Source organism: Chaetura pelagica, unplaced genomic scaffold (assembly GCF_000747805.2).
Source record: "Chaetura pelagica isolate M959 unplaced genomic scaffold, ChaPel_1.0 scaffold344, whole genome shotgun sequence".
Classification (NCBI taxonomy): domain Eukaryota; kingdom Metazoa; phylum Chordata; class Aves; order Apodiformes; family Apodidae; genus Chaetura; species Chaetura pelagica.
Genome location: NW_009953098.1, coordinates 4,710,208 through 4,719,660, shown reverse-complemented (window position 1 = coordinate 4,719,660; position 9,453 = coordinate 4,710,208). Strand labels below are relative to the sequence as shown.

General features: G+C 42.2%; 1 protein-coding gene across 1 annotated transcript in view; it reads left to right on the top strand.

Moving 5' to 3' along the window:
- Window positions 1–713: 713 nt before the first annotated feature.
- The window catches only part of NRK (Nik related kinase), an 85,653-nt gene continuing 76,913 nt past the window's right edge, over window positions 714–9,453 (top strand). The window contains exons 1-2 of the mRNA XM_009997108.1: window positions 714–722; window positions 3,660–3,725. The gene's annotated coding sequence lies outside the window, so the exon portion shown is untranslated. The remainder of the gene's footprint in view (window positions 723–3,659; window positions 3,726–9,453) is intronic.

Below are 9,453 nucleotides of genomic sequence, written 5' to 3'. Positions count from 1 at the left end.
AGGGTGTTCCAGACCAGAGGCTGAAAGAAGAGAGGCAGCAGAGACAGTGAAGTTTGTGAGGATGGCACAAGGCTCCTAGCTAGGCAAGCAAAGCAGACGTTTAACCTGGCTCTGCTCAGGGGAGAGACACAATGATGGAAGTTCTTTAGAGCTTTAGCAGATGAATCTTATCTCCTGAAATAAATGATAAGAAACCAGCGTAAGTTGGAAACAGAGTAGTACTGCAAACAGTGCAGGCTTTGCGCCAAAACCTCCCACTACAGTAACCTCCCCAAGACTGTCAGCATGACAAGGTCCAGCCTTGATAGGAGAAGGGACACAGGTGTCCTTTCAGAGGAGACCTTTTCATCATGTCAGCAGCCTTAGTCAGGTTTGTGCTTAGCAGGAAAAGGAAGGCAGGTGAGTCTGGGCTGTAGAAATTATGTGAAAACAGGTGCTTTACCTTGGCTTGATTGTTCCCACGGCCAGTGGGAGATGCCTGGTGCTGTGCTCCCACCAACCTTGCTAGTGTCAGGAAGTCCAGTGAAGAGGCATGACTGTGGTTAGGGTTGCTTTTGAACTGCACGGCCTGGCCTTACTCCCCTCCAAGTGGATGCTTGCCAGGAATTTTCCCCTTTCCTGGAAAGTTGGTGGTTTGGGCCATATTTTCCAAATGTTACTGGAACATCTCACTGGGTGCTCCTGCACTGGAGATTAAAAAGTCTCTGATCTCTGCATTACGTGCCAAGGTGCAGAGACCCTAAAGAACTTGAGCTTCAGACACCTGTGTCTTGTTTAGCTGCAGAGATTGTGAAAAGTGTGTTTCAGTCAGGCTCTTGCTGCGTGCCTTGTTTTTCATCCTGCCTTTTAGGGGAGATGGATGTGGCCTGGGTGCTTCCAGGTCAGCAGTCTTGCTCTTGCCTTTTGAGTACTCTGCAGATGACTTGCAGGAAAGCAAGAAGGCCACCAAATGGTACAGTGCATTACAGTAATTAACCTTAAAGCAGTGAATGTTCAGGCTGGGATTTTGGCATCTGTCAAAGTGAACCTTGCAGTTTGGCAGAGACTGGCTGGTAAAGGGTTAGAGGACCACAGAGCTTAAAAGGTAGCTGAGTGGAAGCTCTACATCAAAGATGATACCCAACACCAAGATAATTGAGAAGTTGGCCCATTGTGAAGAATGCCAGCAAACAATGCAGTGCTGATATCCAAGCAAACAAGGACAATCCAAGGACCAAAGTCAGAGGCCAGATTAATATCCGTTATGACTCTTAACAAGGCTCTGTTCACTACAGTGTCCTGATTAAAAGATCAGAGATGGCCAAGTATTTTGGCTGCACTCAGAGCTGCAGAGGCTTGAGACATTAATGCTCAATTGGCTAGGAAGGACAGGGTAGGATTTTCCCTATATTAAATTAATGCTAACATTTATTTAGATAATTGTTTGGGATTTTCCTAGACTGTCTGAAACCTTCAGAAGCAAGCTATCAGCATGATAAATCAGAATGGAATTGATTTGAGGGAGTGAAAGAAGCTGATTTTGAGGCACAATATTGTATTTGCATAATAAATAAGCTTAGAAAAGAAGAGTGAGGACAGAGCGTACATTTAAGTGAGAGGGACTGTTGCAAACTCGGAGGTGAAAAATGTGGTTCAGATTCCTCTAGGTCTCCACAGTGTGCAGAAACCTCTTAATTCAGCAGTGCTGCTTTCTGTAGCAGAGGTGTGAAAATGGGGTGCTGCTTGTGCTTCCCATGGAGTAGATATTGTGCACAGAGTCCCTTTTCTGGAAGAGTTCCTCAGAGAGCTGCTGTGTGTTTTACTGTATGGACTGTATGCAACCCAGCCCTGTGGGGAGGGTGCACGTGAGGCAGAGGTTTGTAGCACCCACCTGTTGCTTTGGCAGCAGCAATGCCAGTGGATTATTGCTGACTTCAGTTCTGCTGAAGCAAAGTGTATGGCTCGTTTATATCCAAGAGTACTGGAAATGAAAAATGAAGAAATGAGAAGGCAGCAAAGCACTCTATAAAAAGATCCCAGTTGCAAGCATTCTTATGCTGGTGCTTAGTTCCTTACACAAGTGCTCCCATTGGTTTCCTTCTGGGTGAAGGCTTTTGGAATTGAAGTCTCGAAGGCCAGACCTTACTACATTGGTCTGTGCATGGGTCAAAAATCAGTGACTTGATCTGGTTTATGCATTGTTCATGAGTTGTTGGTTTGTTTTGGTTTGTTTTTAATAAAATAAAAAAAGTAGTCTTGTGAGTTTGGTAATTCAGGAAGTGTAAGATCAAGACTTATTTAACTTAAAGACTAAATCAAATCAACTCATTAGTAGCTTCAGTTGTGGAAGTCTGCTGTCTTGCTCTGACAGTGCCATTCCTGATGACAGTTGTGCCAGTAAAGACACAATCTGCTCATAAAAAAAGCCTGTGTGTTTTCACTGGGATTTTGCCCAAGTAAACTTTTCCATATCAGATTAGAGGAAAGCATTATTTATACTAAAAGAAAAACATACAAGTGGAATGAAAAAGTAGTCTGATACCTTTAAAAAAAAAAAAAAAAAAAAGGAAGTTTTGCAACTGGGGTCATATAAATTGTACTCTGGAGATAATGGTTTTCTGTGTTGCATTGCTCAGTAGTACCAATGGGCATCAGCTAATGAGACAGATTGCTGAAACAGACGTGGTAAAACTGACACATGGAGTTAATAATATTTTATATAAATCTCTCAATGATATCATCCCAAGAAATGAGCAGACTGATAAATGGCCCAGCCAGAAACCAAGAAACTGGTCCCTTGAGTTCTTAATGTTTTCATATAAATCTCTCAAGGGAGTTTTAACTGAAGCAACAGATTTCTTAATGTGCTCAGTCATGCAGGAGTGAACATTTACTTGCCCATGCCTTGCAACAAGATGGTCTTTCTACATCTGAAAGGCTGCAGTGTCTCATTATTGGAGAAGGACATTTGCTGCAGTGGGTGGTTTTAGAGCAACTAGTGCTCAGTCAGTAGGACAAAAGTTGTCTCAAGTGGTATGATACACTGATCCTCTGACACATGAGTCTTCTGGGTAGATTAACAGCACTCTAGTTCAGGTTCAAAGCCAAAACTTCAATACATCAGTCAAATTCACCTTGTTATGTTTGCAAAATAGAACAATTGAGCTTTCTCAGCCTACCTGTGGTGTTAAGGTTGCCTGGGATGGTTCATTTCCCTTTTGTAAAGTCATTTGGCTCGGGTGATTCATCTAGTGGTTTTTATTTTCAATTCTGTTGTTTTGGGTTCTTTTCTTTGTTACATTGCAGGTGCTGAGTGTTTTCATTGCAGAAGGCAGCAGCTCCGCCTCCAGACCACTCAGTGTTTCAAGATTTAGGGAGCTTCAAGTTTATTCCTTAAATTACTGCTAACCTCAATCTTTTATATGCTGTTTTGCTGTGCTACAAAGCTTCCCTGAGTTGTTCGTGCATCAAGTTTTGAACAGCTTGTCTGAAAACTTCAATATTATTGTATTTCTTATACTACTATTTGGCTATTTCCACTTTAGTTTGTAATACAGATCATTAGGAGATGTGCCACAGGTGTTTTACATGTGCCACAGACATTTTAATTTGGATTGTGTACAGTTCTGCTCCATTTTGAATTGGTTGCTTTGCTGCAAATAATGTTTTGCTTTTTGCAGGACCCTGCAGGAATCTTTGAACTGGTGCAGGTTGTTGGGAATGGGACATATGGACAAGTCTATAAGGTTTGGACACCTTTTTAAATCTATGACACTGTTCTTGATAAAGCTGATTTTGCTAAAATGACCATTTAAGATGGTGGAAAATCTTGTTCCCATAATGGCCTGGTTTATGCCTGTTTTGCTGTCTTTTCTATGTAATGCAAAATGGTGTCACCTGTGAAACTCTGTGCCCCTTCCTTCTGCCCTGTTTTTGTGTCTCTTTGCAGCCACAGACCAGATAAGTGTGTTGGCTTTCATACTAACTTCCCTCTGCCCTGTTTTTTCTGTCCTGTGGTTATTTTTTCTTCTTCAAAATTGTTTAATAGGTGGCTGGTGCAAATTAACATCACTGATGGCTAAATTTGGCCTGGATTGGGTGGAGAGCTCAGCTGAGAGTAAAATAGCAGTACTTTTTGAGACAGAGGTGTCAATTAACCCTGCTCTGCAGGCAGGCTGTGAAGTTTTTTATTTCCATTATTACCTTTGTCACTGTGATATCAAAGCAGAACTACCAGTCCTACAACAACTGAACACTGTCTGCTCTAACAAGGTGTGCACACTGTGCAATGCAGTCCTTATTTAGTTAGAAGAACTAGCCTAGAACACTGTTTTTTCACTGTGAGACCTTTCCTAAGAACAATCTAAGAGGAGATGTGATAAAATGATGCGATAAAATAGGGAACCGAGTTTGTGTTGTTCCCGTTTGGTGGAAGAAGACAGAGGAAGGAAAAGTCCATGCTGCTGAACACTTGGAGGTACATCAGAAGAGTAGCAGCACTGGAGGAAGCTGTCTGGTCTTGCTACTCCTTTACATCCCACTGCCAACAAGCTCCGGCGTGATGAGTCTTTCCACTGGTGCAGGCTCTTTCTATTCCAGGAGGAATGCAGAGGGAGCCCCGGCACGGGAATGCAGGACTCTTCACCTTTCTCTCATTTCCAGCACTTCGAATGTGTGTTACATTTTGTTGTCCATCCTCTGATGGCAGATCTACTGTGACTGCATTTTGATTTCCCTTTGAAGCTGTAGATACTCTTTCAAAGATTCTGGAAAAAATCTTTTGCTGAAGCAGTTCTGGGGATTTCCTGCTTTCCCATACTGCATTTTTAAAATTTATGCTTATGTCAGAAGCAGGGTCTTTCTCATGCAACTCCTTGTTGCTCTGTTGTTTCTGAGATTGTCATGCAGATACTGAGGTCAGTCCTACTGAATTAAAAATAGAGGCTGAGGGGTTCACATGGGTAGATTAGAAGCCAGAAGATACTCAGGGGTGCTGTTGTCTGTGTAGTTAGTTTGCTACACGTAAAGAGATCCTAAAGCTCCCAAATGGCCTCTGAAATAGTTGCCTTTCTTTTCATGCCTGCATTTATTTTATGTTGGGAGAGGAAAAATTTCAATCTAGTCATCTTTTAAGGATGCTGAGAGTGAATCAGCTGCTTAATCATGGTAGAAACAGGAAGGACCAACATAGTTTGCTTCTTTGCCGCAAAATAAAGCGTTCTGAGCGACCGTGTGCTTCGCTAGAATGTCAGTTGCCAAAACGTGTAAGAAATGTTGATGATTATTACAACTGTACTCAAAGTCTGCTCTCTACTGAGCATGCAAGGGACCAGGGTCTGGGGATTCTGGATAATGGGTGATTTCAATCTTGGCTCATTCTGTACTTGGAGTAGCTGCAACATCTAAGCGAGGCACTGAGGGACGGGGTCACGCAAGGCTGAGGGGAAGCGCCGCACTCGCGCCTCACGCCATGGAGAAATGTTGGGCTGGCTCAGACCCGGGCCCCGTGCAGGCACTGCCAGCACAAAGGCTTTGTTCATGGCAACACATCTGATCACTGAACGTGGGGTGTCCTGCTGAGACTTGCTCAGGGGATGGAGCTGCTCTCTGGAGGAGGATGACGGTGAGCCATGCAGCTGAAGAATACAGGTGGTGAGAGCTGAGGAGGACAGGTACAAAGTATGTGCTCCAAACTGCAGGCAGTCAGCTTGGTCTCTGTTATGAACAGTGTTCCCACAGTCCAAAGCACAGTCTTTGGAAATACATCTGCAGAAGATGCTGAGAAGCAACTGAATGTACTCAGATGGTATCTTTCTGGTGCTGGCCTAGCAAGCAGAGCAAATCTGTGTTTCCTCTGAAGGAGGGCAGCTGCAGTGAATGGAACAACTGCTTTTGAAGTGACCAGAAAATGTTAGCCTATTATATTCACTTTTCTTTTTCACTGCTGTGTAGTGAAAAGTCCTTCGATCTATGCAATGCTAGGACTGATGGAGTGAATTAGGGAATGCTGGAATCATTTTGTAGTTTGTCTAGTATAGGTTTGTGATCATGAATACTTAAGTTATAAAGTATATAGTTATCCACATAATGTACTCATGTTATTAGAGCATGTTTTTATTCTCCACGAGTGTCAGAATCTTCCCTACATTCCGAAATAGATACACATAGTAGTTTGCAGATAATCAAAGCAAAGCTTATTTCAGGCTAAATAAACTGCATCCAAGATTACTAAATTGCTTGGTTGGCTGTGAAGATGATTCATAAGGCTCTATGTTTTAATATATGCAGCTCCATAAAAAATGAAAACAAAATGTAGACGATTTGTCATTAGATTTGGAAAACAATGTTTGACAGATTTATGAAGGAGGGTATTGTTCATACTGAGTTATTCCAGACCAGTTCCAGTTCAGTGTCTTTTAAAATTAAATGGAAGAGGTATAAAATGTACCCATGATAATGCTCGAGCTGTCTAGAAATGTTATAAAGTTGGGATTTGCATATAATAACTGACTAAAAACTAGCAGATTTTTTGACAACTTATGAAGTAGTAGGATGTAAATATGCCAGTAGTGGCAATTTCAGCCTTTTCAAGAGTGTGAATTATATATTAATAAATCAGATGGCACACAGAAGTCAGGAGACTTAGGCTTTATCTCTTGAAATGACAGATGAGTTTGTCAGTTAATTGCTGGCTTCCAGGAGCTGAAATCTGAAGAGCAATACTATGTATGAGGCAATTCTGAATAACCTTATGGCAGGTGGTAGCAGAAGGTCTTCTCTGAAGGCAGTTGGAACTAGTGCATTTGCTGGTGGTTGGAGAAGTGTGAGTATTGACTCCTTCATGTCTGTGTTTCCTGAACTTTGAGGTGCTGAAGGTCAGGTTATGTCCAGTCTCTGCACCATCTCCATTGAACACATAAGGGAAAGAGAGGTTTCTGAATGTCCCATGCACTGCTTTTTGCACGGACTGTCCACATCTTCTGGGCCCCCTCAAGGCCAGGGACCACAAAGTAGATGTGGATTTGCTCTCCAAAGTAGGAGGGCCAGTGGTTTTCTGGGCTTTTTAGAGCTAAAGACAGTACAAAGCAATGTTTTCCATCGTGTAACTGTTCATGTCATCTAGGAGGAAGCAAGATTACTGAAGGTGTCACCCACAAGTTCTTGGGTTTTGCTTCCTCATTGGGCTGCAGCTGTGGTGTCTTAGAACTCATTCTGGACTGCCTGGGCAAGCTGGAATTTGATGTTGTTTAGAATGGCAGTAAAACTGCAGAAAACTATCTAGGAGATTTATAAATACCATTGTTTGTTATTTGCTAGTAGTTCCTACATTGTTGTGGCATGGTGTACAGTTCAAGGTGGTATCTTTAAAAGCCCTGTGAAGCTGTGGGAGCTGCTCTTGGTGAGCTGGAGACTGTATCTTGCAGTGTAGGTATGACTGTCAAGACCTGACAATGTTGTGATTTGAATAATTCTTCACCTATTCCCATTACTTTAATGGTGTGGGTGCTTTTTTTTCTTTCCACGGTTGGACTCTGTTGCTGTGAGGAGCTGGATAGCGATTGTGTCACTGTTGATGTAGAACAGTTGTATCTTGGTCTTTGCTTGTGCTTTTAGTAATAACTAAACTGTAAATTTGGGGGGATGAAATGTTGCTTGTGTTTTGTTTACAAAGACTTCAGCTGCTAGTTTCATATTCTTTGAGTTGTGTGTCTTCAGGAGGAGCCTGCTAATGCATTTTCTATCTGTTAATTTTCTGTTTAATCTGATAATCTGTTAATTTTTAATTTGAGGGTAATTTTTCTAATGGGTGAATGGGGAAAGGGAGAGAGAGGGCAACTGAAGTGGGTGCCATTTTTTAGGTCTTTGGGTCAGACAATTGCTCTTGAGCTTTGGAAGAGACTGTAGGGCTGTGATAGCTGTTTTGTTTTTGTTTTTATTAGTTGTCAAGATGAAGAAGAATTGCTCCTAATTCAACTCATTCTGCTGTGCTCTGAGCATCATCATCCCTCTAAAAAAGTTTTTGTGGGCCAGATGAGGTCATCATCAGCATCTGTGCAATCTGTTTGTTTTCTGATGTTCAGAGGCACCTGACTGGGATTTTTTGCTTCTTTTGTCTTCATGATGTGGAATAGCCCTCTCCTGAGATTAGCATTTTTTACTAGCACAGGGAATGAGAGGTCAGTGGTTGTGACAGGTTCCAGGGGCTGGTGCTTTTTGGACTGTGATCTTGGCAGACTGATGGTAAACTGTGACAGATTTGCAGCTGCTCTGTGGGCTAGATGGTTGTGTCTTTAATGAAGTCTAAGGCACAGGTAACTTGAGAGAGACACTCTGGCTTGGGACAGTGGGAATTGGAAGAAATGGCTTCCAGGTAATGCAGCTGATGGTGACAAAGCAGGGCTGGTGCTGAGGCTCAGCAGAGGGTGGAAGCAACCCTGCCTTCCTGCAGGGGCTCTGCACAGCACATATTATTTCTATGGAGTCACAGAAAACTCTAGATACACAAAGGAAGCAGGGCTGAGTAAGGAAGTGCTTTGGGTTGTTGTTTTTTTGTGTGTGTGTTTTTGGTTTTGTGTTGGTTTGGTTTTTTTTTGGGGGGGGGTTTGGTGTTTAGATACAGCTGTTTCTTGGCATTGGATCATGCTTCAGTTGTTGACATGAGTTGTAAGTTATTCCACTTTTGATGTACAGTGGCAGGAGTGTATTGAAGCATAAATACAATTTTTCAGTTGATCTTAAACAACTTGAAAGGCTGCTAAGTTCTTCATAATTATTTCATTGAATAACTGGCTGAAGTAAGTGAGACCAAGCTGGGAGGGGGAGTTGGGGGCAGCAACATGGTTTTTTTGAGACTTGCAACCATGTGGAAAAAATCACAAGACCATGCTAAGTTATGAAATGGTAAAGTCTGTGGACTGTGTTGAAAAGCTTATGTGATGGTAGCACCTCAGGCAGCTACGGGAAGGCTAGATAGAGGAAACGTTGCAGTTATGTTCAGTGCAATCCAGAAGGCAAACATGTGAAAGCTGAAATCTTCAAAACTGTCCCTTCTGGGGGTAGGTCAGAAGTAGATACCTTCTGAAGAGTATGTCTTGGGGCTGAAATGCAATTTCAGAGTCTCAGAACTGACACAGAGACATTAAAAATGTTGTGTCGACTCAGGGTATTTTGTTATCGTTTGTGGTCAGTTACAGTTTTCAAGCTGATCACAGCCTTCAAGGCACTGAGGTTTTGATGAGTCAAGTAGGGAAATCAGTTGTTCTTCACAGAAATGACAAAACACTCCTTTCTGTTTCACAGGCAGTTGGTAGAAGTGCTCGTTTGTCTATTAAGTTTCTTTATTTGGGTTTTTAGTAGCTGATTATCTTGTCCACATGAGAAACTAGTCAATTATTACAGGCAGCAGTGTATAAATAAGTATTGCTGCAGTGTACTGAATGGAGTCAACAACTCATTGTGTAGATCCTTGGTTCA